We start from the raw sequence: 18,979 nt of genomic DNA, 5'->3' as shown, positions 1-18,979 counted from the left end.
CCGGGAGGTGGAGATTGCAGTGAGCTGAGATTGTGTCACTGCACTCCAGCCTGGAAGACAAGGGCGAAACTCCATCTCAAAAAAAAAAAAAAAAGAAGAAGAAGAAGAAGAGTAAGTAAATTGACAAGGCAAGTGAGTGAGTTAGTGGAAGGGACTAAAATTAGGCAATCTGTTACTTGCAAGCAGACTTGCTAACACCTCTAAGGTGTTTCCAGAAAAGAATATGACAATAGTAATAAAAATAGGATTGGATGATTATATAAGGATTTTTATTTTCTGTCTTATTCCTACTCCTCCTATAGAAAATTGGAAATTGACTTTAATGGATTGCTTCCATTCCTGAGTCAGATAATGTTTCCTAATCCAGTGTCCCAGGCCTAACTGATCGATATATGTATATGTGTGTGTGTACATATACATATATATACACACACACATATATATATACACACATGTATATATATGTGTGTATACACACACACACACACATATATATATATAGAGAGAGAGAGATACACTGCTGTCCATTACCTTTGAAAATGCTAATGTTGATAGCATTATTTTCCTTGTTTATGAGGACAGCTAAAAAGACAGCATCCCCAGACGATCTCCCATGCTGACACATGAATAAAATGTCCTTTCAGAATGATGTCCCTTGACTCAAGCACTGTCACTGACTGAAGCTGATATCATTTCGTGTGTCTCTGGCCAGAGTCCCTACAATACCCACAGCAAGCCAGCAGGTCCACACAGGGCATTTGCCATCATGACTGAGGAAACGTGGAACATAGCCTCTTAGTTCACACTGGCCATGGCCTTACACTTCAAATGTGTTTAAGGAGAAAAGAACTGGAGAAAGAGAAGAGAAGAAGTCAGGAAATGCATATAGAAAGTGATTGACTCCACAAAGAAGAATTGGAAATTAACACTGCAAAAAGTGCACTGAATTTGGATGGTTTCCTTTTGAGGTGCAGGTACTAAGAATAATTACGTCTGTCTGTGACTGCCCTTATCCTGTGAAAGGAAAAATGCCAAGCAAGGCTCTTTATGACTTTACCTTTGGTGATTTATCCAGCCTTACAACATTATTTCTCACTGAATTCACCCAGCACCAACTTCCTATCTCTAAACCCCAAATCCTACCACAGAGTGATACCCCACTACTTCTCATTGCTCTTTCACTTTCCCATGACTTTGCATGTGATGATGCCTTTGTTTGCACATTCTTCTGCCCTACTTTGCTTTTTAAACTCAGACTGCCAGACTCACCTCCAGTGCTGTCTGCTTCAGAAAGCTTGCCTCTCTCCAGTTTGTTTAGGAGATCCGGGGTACCCAGCCTTCACAATGGCCCCCAATGGTTTTTACTTTCTGATGGTAAGGTCTCCAGATGGTCTCCTCCCCCACTGAATAAAGCTGACCTGACCTATGTAATCTATGCAAAATTGTCAAATGTCTGACTTTTGAGTCTAAGTCATAATAAAAGTAGTAAGTCCTACCTTGCTCTCTCTTCAATTGCTTACTCTGGGGAAAGCCAGCTGCCATATCTTGAGATTATTCAGTCATCCCTATGGAGAAGTCAGTGTAGTAAGGCCTTGTGCCAACAACCAGCATCAACTTGACAGCCATGTGAGTGAGCCATCTTAGAAGCAAATTCTCCAGCCCCAGGCAAGCCCTCAGTTGACTGCAGCCCTGGCTGACATATTGACTATAACCTCATAAGAGATCTCATGCCAGAATCATTCAGCTAAGCTGCTCCCAAATTCCTGACTCACAGAAACTGTGTAAGGAAACTTCTTAAGTCTGTTTAGTGCTGCTATACTAGATTACCTGAGACTGGGTAATGTATAAAGAAAAAAAATGTTTATTTGGCTCATTATTCTGGTGGCTAGAATGTTCAAGATTGGGCATTTTCATCTGGTGAGGGCCTCAGGTTTCTTCCACTCATGGTGGAAGGTGAAGAAGGACTGGTGTGTGTGGAGATCATATGGCAAAAGGGAAAGAGTCAGAGAGAGGGGAAGGGGAGTGCTAGACTCCTTTTAACAATTGGCTCTCACAGGAACTAACAGAGCAAGAACTTACTACAATGAGAATGGCACCAAGCCATTCATGCGGGATCCAGGCCAAAGACCCAAACATCTCCCATTAGGCCCTACTCCCAACACTGGGGACCAAATTACAACATGAAGTTTAGAGAGGACAAACATCCAAACCATAGCAAATACATATTGATTGTTGTTTTAAGCCTCCATGTTTTGGAGTGATTTCTTATGCAGCAATAGATACAGGGTCTGTCCTACATTTTTCCACAGTATCCTACATTTCCCTCCATCAAAACCTGTTTCCCTTTGTCTGTTTACTTGTCTGTCTCTTCCACTAGCCTGAGATCATCTTGAGAGCAGAAACATAGCAATTCATCATTCAATTCATAGAGCTTCAGTGGCCCCACGAAGGGCAATGGTTGTACAAGCTGTGCACCTCCTCAAAGGTGCCTGTCCAATGTACACAAGTAAATGGAGGCTGAAGTCCAACTCTCATTTGCCCAATAAGTTGAAGGTCTTGGTGAGAGCTGCTGTCACTGGCAGAGAGAGGCATTTATTCTTTTGCAGAAAGGCACCTTTACTCAGTAAATCTTGTCAAATGGCCACTATTGTAATTCATTCACTGTGTCAGTCAAGGTTCATTCAAGAGACAGAAACCATAAATAAATAGAATAATTAACTACAACAGTAGATTGGAGGAACAGAAGGTTAGCTATTAAGCATCAAAAGAACTCTAAACAATACAAGGATAACAGATTTAGGGAGCAGACACTATCTCTAGGACACAGGCAAAGCACTCAAATAAGGAATAAATTAGACAAAAGACCCCTGCCTACCAGGGCTGAGATACAGGCTTTATTATAGAGAGGATGGTGGGGTCCACTGAATGTAGACAAGTTTGCTGAGGTGCAGCAAGAGCCGAACTTGCTAGGAAGCCCTCTTTTGGAAAGCTGGGGGAAGATGCCAAGGCAGAGGTGCCATAGATGCCAAAAGAGCACACACTCAAACCAGGAAGAGAAGCTCCTTCTTCCTCCAGCGTTCCTCCAGTGCCCTCTATTGACAGCTTAACTTAGTGTCAGCTGGCAAAGGAGAAATGCTCCAGTATCACTAGCAGGGCGATGAAGAAGGGATTAGTGGCTGAGTGGATTGATAACCGGTACATTCCACTAGAAATCAGCCTTTTCCTAATATGTCCATCCAGAAGGAATGCCCTTTCCAGACTTTCCCAAAGGCACTCTATGGCCCTGGTGGGGTTTTTTTTTTTTTTGTTTTTTTGTTTTTTTTTTTTTGAGACGGAGTCTCGCTCTGTCGCCCAGACTGGAGTGCAGTGGCGCAGTCTCGGCTCACTGCAAGCTCCGCCTCCCGGGTTCATGCCATTCTCCTGCCTCAGCCTCTCCGAGTAGCTGGGACTACAGGCGCCCGCCACCACGCCCGGCTAATTTTTTGTATTTTTAGTAGAGACGGGGTTTCACCGTGGTCTCGATCTCCTGACCTCGTGATCCGCCCGCCTCGGCCTCCCAAAGTGCTGGGATTACAAGCGTGAGCCACCGCGCCCGGCCTGGTGGGGTTTTTTAGAGTCATGAAAACATGGTTTGGGCTACCTGGTGCTCAAGGGTTATTCTTAGTCAAGTTTGCTCTTAGCAAACAGTTCTATTTGGATGGATGGCTCTCAAAGACAATTTGTGTTAACATAATCTCCCAGCTATTTCTACTGGCTATGCCTCCAACCTGAACTCAGTAGACACTTGGCACTACTCCATGTCTCGCTTCTGACTGAGTTCACCTACATGGCAACTGATTTCCTATGCTGGTGGCTCCCTTTCTGATAACACAGCAACCTGTACTTTCTGAGCATTGATGTCAACGGAACACCTGGACAACTTGTTCTTACAAATGTGGTCCTTCCAACTGATGTTATGTACGTCAAGTAAGTGTGACAGATAAAACAGAAAACCCTTCCCAGTGCTGGATCTGATGAGGATACAGGACTTCTGTCATTTTGAGACTCACTGGCTGTTAAAAGCAGTTTGGCTTACGAAATCTGTCAGAGAGAGGTGATATTTTGTGACATCAAATCACAGGAGAATCTCCACTAAAAGGGATATAATCATAATAGAAAGTTGCATAGAGTTACACAGCATGAAACTATGGCTTGTCATCTCCTCCTATTTGTAATATTTTTCTATAAAATTAAATGATAGCATTACTAAAAACACCTAGCACTCTGTTTATCCTGCTGCTCTGAAAAAATATGCTAATTATATGCAGAAGGAAAACATCCAATTTCCAATGTATTAAGGATAGAACTTAGGTCAGTTAATTTGGTCAACATTTATTGAGTGTGGTGAAGTTACAAAGAAAGAAGTTATTATATACTTACATATATACTTCTTATATATGTAAAATCTAACATTTCCTGTCATGTCTTCTGCTGGATTCCACACACTTCACGTTTTAAAATTATTTCTCCTCTTTTCTCTAATATTTTTGATATTAAATGAAAGCAGAAAAGTGGAAGAGCTGTACTCTGTGATGACCTGGATTTTGTTGAGCATCACTATAAACAAGCCTTGAGAGGGACATCCTCGTTTACTAAAAAATCGAGGAAAAAGTAAACAGTTGGAAAGTAAATTCAAATCTAGTACTATTAAAATGTCTTTGCTCAACAATTCCTATATTCTAGAAAAGTGTCACACAAAATAAAAGTCTATGAAAAACCTTTGAGTGCGTTGCTGTATTTCTTGGAGAAATGCTGAAAAAAATAAGATTTGCAAGCAAATAAGAGGTAAAGGGCCTAACAATCATTACTTTAAAGAGAGGAAAAACAGACAGCTTTTTTAAGTCAAACGTACTAATGATGTCTTTCCACAGAACTTAAAGAATACTCTTGCTTGGTACCAATCCAAAGAATGTAGGAATTATGCTGTTGAGAAAGGTAAGGGGTCAGAGGCATAATGATGATAATAAAATGATAATTAATGCAAACATTCCCTGAACTGTTTCAGTGAGCCAGCCACTGCTCTAAGCCTATGAGGTGGGTACTCTTGTTGTCAGCTGGCCTGACTCCACTTTTAACCACACTGCCTCACTGTACATTTCCCCAACTGAAAATAGAGACACACGCTTTAACAGCAATGTTAACATAATTCTGCAAGAGTTAAAATTTCTATTTGTATTAAACTATAAAATACAGAACCCAGAGTTGCTCTAATTTTACTGAATAAATAGAAATGAAGGAAAACAAACATTTTTTTAAGACACTTATAGTAGGTCAGTTGACATATACTATCTTGTTAAAAGCCATTCCCGATCTTGTTGGTAGTAAGCAGTACTTGGCCTCTTTTTTTACTCTTTGTCAATCTTGCCTTCCACTAATAATATCAATACTGGGGGTAAAGGGGGATAGATGTTTTGGGAGGCTGTGAGTGAACACGCGTTTTGATGTAACTATTCAGAGTGGTTTGGTCTGATACAGAACAGGAGCCCCTCAAAGAAGAATCATAATTCTTAAGCATAATTTGGTTGTATTTAACAGAAACTTGCTCAAACATGGTTAAGAAGAAATTTTAAAAGGTTTTAGTAGAAGGCCATAGGGGTTTCCCATGGAACTCCATCACAAGTAGTACATCAGATCTCCTGCAGACAAGAGCTGAGGAGTAAAATGTTCACAGTTGAGTTTGCTCTTTCCTTCTCCGGCCCCTCACTCCCACTGCCCTCTATGGTGGTCCTTCCCTGGGTCAGCCAGTGGCCTCCTCTGCTTGCTCAGGTGCCTCTGGGTCACCCCAAGTCTAAGAAAAGTCCCACAGGAAAAGAAATGTTTGGCACAACCTAGACTTTGTATAATATGATCCACCCTTAGATCCAGTTTCCTATGGTCTAAGAAAAAGGGTCATAGTCAGAAACTACAAAGGTGGACTATAACGGCTCACCTTAGGGCTGGTGAGTGTATGGGGGCAAGAGCAAGGGTCTCGAAGGTTTTGCAGACAAATTAACCAGTTTCTACCCTACATCAGTACTAGAAGGAGGTAACTGCTATACTCCTTCCCCAGGGACCTTAAATAAGGTGCTTGACCCCTCTGTGCCTTAATTTCCTCATCTGTGCAATGGGGATAGTAAGATTTTTTGCTTTTGTAAGGATTATAAATTTGAATTCACATGACATGCTTAGAATATAATACATTTTACCTATTATTATTGTTGTTGTTTCTTGTTATTATCTGAGATCAACTCCTAACACCTATAAGTTCAAGAACCTAAAATATCTGAAGAGATTCAACACCATTCACCCCACTTTCTTATCTTACTGGCTATTTCTCATTTCATACATGAAAACATATCTAGGATTCCATGGACTTGGGGGTAAAATTACTTAAAGATTCCAGAATGAGAGGAATAGAAGGTTCAACTTCAAACAAACAAACAAACAAACAAAAAAACCATCAACAATAGACTGGATTAAGAAAATGTGGCACATATACACCATGGAATACTATGCAGCCATAAAAAATGATGAGTTCGTGTCCTTTGTAGGGACATGGATGAAACTGGAAAACATCATTCTCAGTAAACTATCGCAAGGACAAAAAACCAAACACCGCATGTTCTCACTCATAGGTGGGAATTGAACAATGAGAACTCATGGACACAGGAAGGGGAACATCACATTCCGGGGACTGTTGTGGGGGGGGGGGGGCGGGGACAGCATTAGGAGATATACCTAATGCTAAATGACGAGTTAATGGGTGCAGGAAATCAACATGGCACATGGATACATATGTAACAAACCTGCACATTGTGCACATGTACCCTAAAACCTAAAGTATAATTAAAAAAATAAATAAATAAATAAATAAATACCCATCCTTTTAAGTTGCTCGCACTTTCTCTGCACCCTTTAGGAATAAATAAAAAATTCTGTGGTTGAAGAACAATGGAAAGTTTTTGGATTCCAAAGAGGAATGTGGAGAAATGAGCTTTGGGCAGTGGTCCTTAGGGCAGTTGGTTGAACTATGATTATGAAACTGGTCAGTCAATTAGTTCTAGCAACCACTTTCACTGGCTTTTCCATTTAATTGACTGGTCTCTTGGCCACTGTAGAAACGCTCTGGAATGTGGGCATTATTGAACAAGGCAAGACAATGTGCCCACTAAAATAGATTGCAATGAAAGAAACAAGGCTCTGCTGGGAACTGGTATTAAGTAAACTGCCCCATTTTGGATAGCAGAGGCTTTATTTTCGAACCTTCATCATTTGGGGTTAAAACATCTGGGATAAAATATCATTTTGTCACCATTCTCTATCTCATGGAACAATTATCTCCTTCATTTCTAAACTTCTGTGTAGCATAGTTGACAATTATTCCCATTCTAGCCGGTCTCTTAATCCTTATTTTTTCTCTGAAACCTGACATTATACACTCTGTTTTCAGAATTCAGATAACTTCCTAGTTTTTCCTATAAAACGGAAAACTGCTTCTTTTCCTTTTTTTGCTAGATTGGTGTCTCTACTCCTCCACCTCCTTGTATTAACTTATCATTCACTTTGTACTGCCTTCTCCTTGTCAAAAAAAGCTATTTTTTTAGTTCTTTCTCTCTGTACTGTCACTTCAGATTCACAGTTGCTAAGTATTCCAGGAGCCCACCAGAGGGACTTTCTCGTGGTGTGATTTGCAAACTTTGAAATAACACCCACCAGCAGAAGCACCATATGCTATGGAGTTACACAGTAAACTGACAGGAGCATCTCATTTGTCATTTGAAATTCAGAAAATGTCAGCAGTTTTCATACCCAGAGATTGCCTAAATGCCTCTCTGGTTAGCAAGGAGTAACATTTACTATAAATGCACATAAAAATATGAAACTTCATATTGTGATTCTAGAGGAATAATAATAGCAGAGCCAGTATTAAGATCTTCACAACTCCATGAGCATATGGACAGACATATCAAGTTTCTATACTCACTTTATACCCTGCATGTGCATCTGGAGGTGAATGGTTCTATCCATAAGGTTTATGGCATTTGGACTCTTCACATTCTATAACATTGGTGATTCAAATATATCTCTTTATGATAAAATATTCTACCAAAGAATATTTTTAATACATTAAAGGCAAATTTAACATAAAACACAAGCTGTTTCCTTTGTGATTAATTTTTATTTAGCTTCACTTAGCTACCTATAACCAAGCCAAGAGAGAAAACTAGTTGGCAATTCTTTCAAATTAAAGGATATTAATTACTGCTAAATACTATACACTTTCTACGTTATAAAGGTTCACCTAAATTAATGTTATTACAGTACTAAAGAAATTAATAATAATTTCAAATCTAGTAAGTGTGGCCAAACTACCCATTAGTTCAGACATTAAAATGACATCACAATGAAATCTCTGAATCGGCACTGTATAAAGCTTGCAATTCTCAAGTACATCTTTCAGGTATTAATCATAGTACCTGATAATGTCTCTTCTTCATAACTAAATGTGGATGATGTGATAGAAGCAGGAGCAAAGACTGCATGAAAACAAAGAATGGAACATGATAAGACTCTGGGTTTTTCCTTTACTCTGAATTCACTTTTGCCAGTATGGCCTCCCTGGAATACAGAGTGCTGGACTGGGTTCTGCACTACCTGTATAACCAGTAAATCATGACCTGTAGGGACAGGGAAACTAACATTTACTGAGCCCCAGGTTTTTCTCTCATTTGATACAACAGTATTTCAAGGTAAGTACAGATACCCTTCTTAGCACATGGAGACTTTGAAGCTTAGAAGTGAAAGTTGCCAAGTTTACCCAGTTAATAAGTCGTACAACTATACTTAAAATCCAGTCTGTCTGACTCAATATACAAGCACTTTCCACTAAATTATGTTCCCTGTTATGTAAAGGAAATCTGAAAACCTCATTCGCTTTATAATCCAATTTTCTTCCATCCCTTATCACTTGTCCATAAGTGCTGCTATATTTATTTCAGTTCTGGCACAAGAGGTGACTTGTCTTAGTTCATTTGTGCTGCTATAACAAAATACCTGAGACTAGGTGACTTATAAATAATAGACATTTATTTCTCACAGTTCTAGAGACTGGGAAGTCCAAGATCAAGGAGCAGCCAGTAGGTTCAGTGTCGAATGAGGGCTGGCTGTCTCTGCTTCGAAGATGGCGCCTTGTTGCTGTGTCCTTATTTGGTGGAAGGCAGAAGAGCAAAAAGGGGCAAACAGCTCTCCCACCTCTTTCATAAGGTTACTAATCCATTCATGAGGAGTCTTCTTTTCAGTACTTCCTTCCTCATCAGTAAACCAAAGATAGGGAGTGTTGGAAAAATGTGCACATCTCAAAAAGTTCAATAAAAACACTGAAGTTAGTTTTGTGCAGCACCCAGTAGGGGTTAGCTACTATAGATGATTGTTCCTGAAGGTGTATGTCATTAAAAATATTACAGAGTTGCAGCAGAGGGCAGAAGTTAAGAATGCATGCTCTGGAGTAAGAATGCCTATGTCTAGGTTAAAATCTATGTTCTTCCATGTTCCAGCTGTATGATCTTGGCCAAGTCACTGAACCATTCTGGGCCTCAGAATGTCACAGTACAGATATCATAGGATTGTTGTAGAGAATCAGTGAGTCAATATGCCCAAACTAATTTCTATAGGATATGTAACTGTTCATTAAATTTTTGCAACTATGAATTTTGTTGTTGTTGTTGTTGGAATACAGAAAATAAATTAATTATAGCTTGGAGAAATCAAGGAAGGCTTTACAGAGGAGGTAAAATTTGAGTTGTCCCTTAAAAACTTCACATTAATAAGTAAAGGTAGTGGAAATAAAAAGTCAGCCACATAAATGACTTAAAAGAACCTGCCCCATTTACTGACTTTGATGGCCAAACCACACTAATCAGAGCTATCTACAAACTTCAAATAACTTTTGTAAAACTATTTAGGCTGGTGTGCTATTCTCCTTATATGTTGATTTATGTTCTTAGAAAGACCATTGTAAGAAAAAAAATAAAGCTTTTTAGAAACACATAGTTGTCAGAAACAATCAAAGATTCCCTCACTGGAAGCCTGCATAAGAGAACTGCTTAGCAGAATAAACTTATTCCTCCGAATGTGTGGGAATACACAGGAATCAATCAGCCCTTTCCTGCAGCTCTTGTCTGTTTATTTTATATAGTTGCCCAGTTTGACAAGAAATCCAGGAAAGGGATGAGAAGTGTTGTCAGCATAAAGATGGGAGAGAAGTGATGTACTAGGCTAATAAAAGGACTCACAAAGGTCCCTGAAGTCATAAATCCTTCTCGCGACTTTTAAAAGCTGTTTCCTTTGTAGGATTGCTGTGATGGAGCTTAGACAGAGTGCCCTTTCCATCCTCTCCCCTGCATGTTGGAAACCCCAAGCTAAGTGCGTGAAGGGAAGACAAAATGCAATACAACCTTCTGCCTTAACTATTCTTCTCTTCCCTCCACGTGATTACGTTCCAGCCTTGCCCATGGAGAAAGGGGCTGTGCTGCCCGGGCCTCCCCAGCCCTCTCCTGCCTGGGCTGACCTGCCCTCCCTATCAATTCTGATGATTACTTTCTTCCCCATGCATTTGGAGAACTACCAGATTCTCTTACACATTAATCTAAATCCTGGCACTCATCCTTAGCATTTTTATTAAATAGATAATTTTTCTTGTTGTTTTTAAGTCAATTCTTAAGGTGAATCTGTGAATCTGGCATGGGAAATATTGCAAATGATGCACTGGATTTTTGACATAGGCTAACATATGAACAGTATCCAGGTCATCTTTGAGCATGAGCCATAACCACAGACACAGCTTCCCATCTCTATGTTTGGGAAAATCTGCTTTCCCACACTGGGGAAATATAAATTCATTTTATATTAATTAAGGCAAAGGCAGCTAGGAAAATAAATTGATAAATGCTACTATAAAAATGCACTATCCAAAAGAAAAGACTAATGTATTTTAATTATTGCAGTTTTTATTTACCCATTCATTACTTTTCTTTGTACAGTGTAAATATTTTAAAGTTGTTGGAGATATATAAGAACGTGCTCTCACCCTACTAAAGATGTTTAAAACAATTAACTTTTTTAAAAACTACCTTTTTAAATAAATTTAGTCTTCCCTTCAAGCATCTATGGCAGGCTGTATACTTAGTCTCACTCTGCCATCAGAGACCCTAAACATTTTTGAGTGTGTGTTTCACCACATCTAATTTTCCTCTATCAGGAGATGAGTCCCATCCGCAGAAGTCTTAGAGCAAAGATGACATGGAGCAGAGGTACAACTGACCTGCCAGTAGTGACAGTGAGAGCTGAACCTTCACTGCATGTGAAAGTGGCATTCCCTACTCTATAGCAAATGGTTCAATGCAGCATTCAGAGCCACAGGATAAATCCAGTCTCATTACTTTATAGCCACTTTGTCATTCTTTGTCTTCCATATACAGCATGGGTTCAAGATGTCATTCATCAGATTTGGTACCAAATGAGTTTGGGCTGTTTTAACAAATAAATTCTGTTCTTAAGGGATGGTGATGATGTGCCACTGAGTCTTTAGCCACTGCTCATGGGGATGAAGGGTGCAGTGGGTGGGTTGTCTTATATCTAGGGGTTGAGCTAGGATAATTGTTCCAGGTGTCAGGCTACACCAAAAGGTTTTTACTTAGAGCTGCCTGAAGCTGTTAGGCAGAAGAAAAATCTGAGATGTGGTCAGGAAGAGAAGTGAAGATTACAGCGAAAATTGTGGAGCTAGTGGTCATGTCAGAACTATAAAATAAGCTGTGAATGGGAGATTGAAGAATGGATTAACAATCTGGAGATCAGAATTGGGTAGAGGTTTGGAGTAAGGAGACTCAGAGTAAGAAAACCAAGACTTAAGGCACTAAAATGGTGAGAGAATATGTGAAGCATCCTTTTTTATAGAGCCACAGAATCCTGAAAATATTCAAAAAATGTTCCTAAGCTCTAAAGGCAATTCTGAAATAGCAATTCCAAAAGTGTTTCTATCAGTGACAAAGTGACATTGAAGTAAGCGTATAACATCCCAAGATGCCTCCTTTGAGGAAAACAGCACCTATTTGGGTGTGTGGATTCTGGCATATTTGTTAAACATCAGACATATTACTTTAGAGCGACTCTTTAAATATGCAATATGTTCAGATACAGGAAAAAGCAACCTGGAACACCGAAGTGTTTTATTTCTTTGTTGCTAGAGTCCTATACATTTCTTTATTTTTTAATCAAAATGCAGAGTCTTCTTTTTTGAAAATATTTATGTGTATATGAAAGGATAGGAGATTTTGTGTACTGTTGTTTGAAACCTGTTTTTTACACTACTGCATTCTCACACATCTTTTTCTGTGGGGCAGAATTACTCTGTTTTTCTTTAAAACCATCAGTTCACAAATCCATGGGGACTCTACATGGCACAGCTCATCATAACTTTCTAGTTCTGAAAGATATGGGGCAGAGAGAACTATATTAACTTTATATCAGCAGATGAAGCCACTTGACTTTATTTGAAACTTTTATCAGTCTGACCCCATTAGGAGAGGTAACTTGGTTTGTTAGGTTAAAGTAGGTCTGGTGACACCTCTGATGACTGTGATTCAATGACAGTCTGAACTTCATTGGTTTACTTTAAGATTTGGGCTAAGTTGCTTTGCCTTCTGGAATTTCAACTTCTCCCAGTGCTTCCTACCCACTTCACAAAGATGTTGTGAATATTCACATCAAAGGGCTTTGAGCACTCCAGAAGAAAGACATGCTCCAAATACAAGGCATTAAGAAATCTGAAGGCTCTACTTCATGATTATCATATAAATTATCAGGAGGATTTTACCAAGAGAGTAGTTACTTTATGCTAAATCCAGCTAAATAATGGAGGGAAAATGCACCAAAGAGACAAACTAACATGATGTCCTAAAGGTGTGTATAAAATAACACTTCAACCAGGTGGGATTAAAGGTTAATCAACACATAAACTATTTGTAGCAGGTATTTTACAGTGTCAATGTGCTTGATTTTTAATTACAGCATTCCCTTTTGATCATGGGCATAGAGTTTAGTGCAGAGGACAAAAAATTGATGGCAAAACATTCAACGTCATTAGTCAGCAGAGAAACGCAAATTAAACCACAATGAGGAAGCAACACACCCAGTTCAATGGATAAAATAAAAAAGACTGACATTACCGAAGGTTGGTGAAGATGTGAAGCAACCAGAATACAAATAAGTTGCTAGTGAGAGGATGAAGTAGAACAGCTACTTTGGAAATCAGTGTTGTGTTTCTTATAAAGCTAAACATAACCTACACAATGACCCTGCAATTCCATGTCTACCCAACAAAAATGAAAACAAATATCCACAAAAAGGCTTGTACAAGAATGTTCATAGCATATGTATTCATCATAGCTCTGGACTGAAAATAACCCACATGTCCATCAACAGGTAAATGAATTAGTAAATTGTGATATCCACACAACAAAATATTACTCTGAAATAAAAGGGACAGATTCCTGATTCAGTAACAATGTGGCCACACCTCACAGACATTATCTTGAGTGAAAGAAACCAGACAACAGAGTGTATCTGGTTGGCAAAAACCCTCTGCTATTATGTCCACAAAAATGGTTTCCAGTTTCTAGCCATATAACATATCTATTCACACACACACACATACACACTCACACACACACAACTTGTGATATGTTGGAATGTAAATCCATTACATTAAGAATAAACCTACAAAAATAATTTAAAATTTTTGAGTGCTTTCTATATGTCAGGCATTATCATAGGTGTTTTATATGCATTGTATCATTTAATAGGGAAAGTATTAATATCCCCATTTTATAGACCAGAAGACTGAGGCTTAGAGAAGACAACTGCAATCACACAGTTAAAAATGAATGGATTTGGACAAGTAAATAATAAATGTTTGAGATTATGGATATGCTAATTACCTTAATATGATCACCATACATTATATGTATCAAAATATCACTATGTACCTCATGAATATGTACAATTATTTGTCAATTTTAAAAAATTAAATTTAAAATTGTGAGAAAAAAATGAACAGAGTTGGTTACTCAAATTCACATCCATTTGAGTCCAAAGCCTGTGGGAAAAAACAGTGTCCTCAGCTGACTCACTGTTTAGTGCTTGCTTTGTTTTTATAAGAATATGGAACCTAATCTATCAGCCCTTATAAACCTATAATGGTTTATATCACTTTGTGATAAAGAAGAAATAAAATACAGACTATGGATTAGTTCCTGACAAATATCTGTGTTTATCAGGACCTAGTAGTCCAGAAGGAATAAAAAGCTCTGTCCAATCTGGAAACGAAGAACACAGGTTGCTTGCAAGAAAAGATATCAATATTGATGACATAAGTTTTCCACTTTTTGTTTTCCACTTTCTTTTGTACTACAGCTCTATTGAAGTCAGTCCCTGGGCTGCCCAATTCTAGGTTTTACCCATATACTTTAGTTTCCTACTTTCTTCCTTCCCAAAAAACTCACAGCTATGTCAACTCATCTGCATTTGCACTCTACACAGCTAACTCAAATAATCTTTGTTCCCACATACATAAAAAGGACTCAAACTTCAGTTCCCCCAGGAATTAAGGCAAGCTATAAGAAATACGTAAATAGCCTCAATTTCATTCCTCCTGTAACACACATACAGATATGCATATGTATATACATACATATGCGTATATATACATACACATTTAGTGGGACTTAATATCCATCATTCTATCATGTACTCCAGTGCTGACCAATGGGATTTCCCACATCCTTCTCTGCTCATCCTAAGACTGGAGATCTGGCAACCCAGAAATAACTACTGTCATTTCTTTTACTACCTTGGCTGAAACTCTCCTAGCCCCCATGTATCAGGTGTTAGGAATGAGTTGCCATCGTGGTTCTTTCTGCCCTGTTCTGCTCTTCCTGGTCCTCTTTTCTTGGGGACTAAAGTCTTGCAGTCTTGCTTATGAGGCTCATAAATAGCTAGGGCCCTGCAAAACCACGGAGACACAGCCTAGTTAGTCATGCTCTCTGCCTACCTGGCCATAAATACCCCAAATCAGATTCCCTCCCATGAGTTTCTATGCAAGCCAAAGGTACTCTCTTTTTGAGGGTGGTGGTGTTCCTGTAAATGTTTAAAAATGGGGCTCTCTGCCGGGCACAGTGGCTCACATTGGTAATCCCAGGACTTTGGGAGGCTGAGGCAGGTGGATCACAAGGTCAGGAGTTCAAGACCAGTCTGACCAATATGGTCAAACTCTGCCTCTACTAAAAATACAAAAAATTAGCTGGGTGTGGTGGCATGCACCTGTAGTCCCAGCTACTTGGGAGGCTGAAGCAGGAGAATCACTTGAACTCGGGAGGCGGAGGTTGCAGTGAGCCAAGATCATGCCACTGCACTCCAGTCTGGGTGACAAAGCAAGACTCCGTCTCAAAAAAAAAAAAAAAAAGGATTCTCCTGGGGAAAAAAATCTGATTTGTTGCATTTACCAATTTCAATTTCCATGGCAAATGCCTTCATTTGTAATAGCTTTATTTGTAATACAATTTCTTTAATTGTAAGCTCATATAATTTAATTTTTTACCAATGGCCCTGTTTAACAACTGGCTTTCAAAATTCCTGAAAATTTAACAACTGACTCACAAAATCTAGTACAAGATGGCTCCAGTACACCACTGCTTGAGGGCATGGGTCACCTTGTTATTTATCACTAAGCCCTACTTTAGGGCACATATAGGCATTTAATAAATGTATACCAATCCATGAATGAACACATGAACGAGTGACTAAATAAAAAAATTAATTCCTTCTGTCTAGAACAATAAAAGGAGCCTTCAATTTAGTATGCTCTTTGGGGGTTGTATTACTAAACATTTCAAATGAGTAAATTTACATTTAACATTTGTTCATTCCATAAATATTCAATGAATATATATCTACCCTATGTATGCACTGTTCTAGGATCTGGAATGCAACCGTGATTAAGACAGACAGTGCCTGCCCTCAAAAAGTTTAGATCCAGTGGGATAGTAATAAATACACACATTTTAGCAAGTTTCCTATTTCCTTTTCCACTATGATGTACAACTTTTCTTCCTAATTAGAGCAGCTCTCCTTCACTCACAAAGCATCTCTTCCATTCCAAAGTCTTTGTTAGTACCCTTCTTTGGCTCTCTCAACAACCACCCCACCGCCACCTGACTCCAGTTTGTTATAAGCTATGACTTCTTACCTTTTCATTGTTTTTGCTTTTGTCCCTTCAAACTTTCCAAGATACACTACCTTTATTACCACAACGAACAACTATTGAACATATTCTGTATACTAGGCATTTATGTACCTTATTTCATTTAATTCTGATTATAGCTCCAATGATGTAGGTATTATTACTCCCATTATTAGATTTAAAAAAAACTAAAAACAAATTTTTTAGAGACAGGGTCTCACTATATCATCCAGGCTGGTCTTGAACTTCTGGGCTCAAGCAATTTCACCTCAGCCTCCCCAGCCTCCTTCGGATTACAAGCAAGCACCACTATGCCACCCTCACCTCCCACTCTGAACTTTTTAGCCTTCTTTTTTTTTAAATAAGGTCAGGACTTAAGGCCAGGTCAGATTTGACTGACTGCCAAGTTTACATTCCTGTGTTTACTTAGACTTTCTCTTGCTCTGATATTAGCTTTATTTGATTATATAAACGTTTAGGTGTTCCTTACATCTTATATTTGCTTGTCTGTTAGATTACATGGTTTAAAAATATAAAAAAGTATGTATATCTGTATCAGCCAGAATAATGGGATTTTTAAAAATTTGGTTGACTTATTTTTATAAAATACATTTTATTGTTTTCTTTACAAAAGTAATACATGAGCAACATTTAAAAATGAAAATCTTAGGGAATCACAAAGAAGAAAATAAATCACACATGTTCCTCTTAGGCAAGGATATGCAATTATTGCTATTTTGTTATTTCAGTATTTTTCTATGTAGTACAACCTTCAGAAATATAACTGGCATCATACTATATATATCTTTTCACATTTTTTTAATTTGATTTTTTGATACTTGACATATTATTTTCCCATGCCATTTAATATTCTTTTATAAGGATAGTATTCCCTTGTATTTATTTAATCATTTTTCTATTATTGTTCCTATGACTTATTATAAATAATGCTTGATAAGCATTCTCACAGATATATCTGCACACATCCTTATTTCCTAAAATAAATTCCTGTATATGAAATCATACCTTTCTGTGACAATCTGTATGTTATCAAATTGGTTTCCTACAAAATTGCGCCAACTCACCCTGGTAGCAGCAGTAGATGGAGTACCCAATTATGCACACAGTTGACAACATTTGTTATTATTATGTCCACTGTTCATCATTACCAGTCTGATAAACAGAAAGTGGTATGCCCTTTATTTGCTGTTTCTAGACTGTAAATGAGTTTGAATAATTTTTCACAAATTTAGCTGCCATGTTTTGCAAAATATCTACTTATATCTTTTGCCCATTTTATTACTGGGATGGCCTTCTTATTGATGGGTACGATGTTTTATAGCAAGGCTATGAAAATTTTCCCTCCTTATGCTGCAAATGTTTATCTCTAGTTTCATTCACTTTTTAAAAAAACTTTATTTTGAAACAGTTATAGACTCACAAAAAGTTGCAAAATATAGTCAGAGCTCCCGCATCCCTTTTATCCAGCTTCCTGCATTGATAAGTTGTTACATAACTGTGATCCATCATCAAAACCAAGAAACTGACTTTGGTACAAGACTGGTAAATAGACTGCAGAACTTATTTGTATTTTAGTGTTTACTTTTAAATTTATTAATGGAGATTTTAACATAGATTTTATACATTTCTTCTTATTTTTATAAAATCCTTTATGGTTTGCTAGCTTGTATTATTTAGACTATACAGTTTCCAAAATTACATACATAACTTATGTGTACTTTCTCTTAGATTTGTTATAATTGTATTTGTGCATATGACTTCTGAAATGTGTTTGGATAAAGCTGTATGGCCAGAGTGTTAGTTTTTCTCAAATTGTTAGACATGTAATAATCCTTTCTTACTATTAACACTTAAGTAGAGTTTACTGTGTACCAGTCACTATTTTAAGCATAATAAAAACATGCTCGTTTAACCTCATAACCCCATGAGGTAAGGCCTTCTAGTATCCACACTTTACGGATGAGGAAGCTGAGGCACAGAGAAGTTTTAAGCAACTTGCCAAGGCCGCGAAACTGGTAAGTGATAAAGTTGGGATTTAAATTCAGTTAGTTCTGCTCCAAAATGCATACTTTTATACCATTAGGCTATGCTGACTTACTTGCTGATTTGAAAGAACATATTTGTTTTTGTTTTCAACAGTACACCCTTTTTTTATTCTTAATTTAGCTCTCCAAGACATAGTGGAATAGCGAATAGTTCCAGGGCACTATTTTCATAGACCCTGGTCCCTTTTTACCAGAGTTTCTATTATCTTCCATGCTTTGTTCAAGATGTTTGGGTAGGAAGAATAAAAAGACATGGCTCCCTTGAGGAGCCTTCTGACTGCTAGAGACGGACTTAGACCCCGAGCAACTATGTCTGAACCCTGACAGGGACCAATGAGCCAAAAGCTTTGAATCCCAAACTGGAAGGTGGTCCCAGGCCCAGAACTTAAAACAATGCTATGTCAAACAAAGGAAGGTACTTCGGAAGACCTTCCTTTGTTTGACATAGCATTGTTATATAGCTAGAAGGGAATTCTATGGGCCTCAAACTCCTCAGTTAAAAAATAGTAATATCTTGATTAAGAATTATCCCTCAATCCTCTCTCCAAACTGGTTCCTGGGAAATTCATAACCGGTGGTCCCTCGTGCATAAAGCAGCTTC

Source organism: Hylobates moloch, unplaced genomic scaffold (genome assembly GCF_009828535.3).
Source record: "Hylobates moloch isolate HMO894 unplaced genomic scaffold, HMol_V3 SCAFFOLD_8, whole genome shotgun sequence".
Taxonomy (NCBI): Eukaryota; Metazoa; Chordata; class Mammalia; order Primates; family Hylobatidae; genus Hylobates; species Hylobates moloch.
This window is presented reverse-complemented; position numbering follows the sequence as displayed.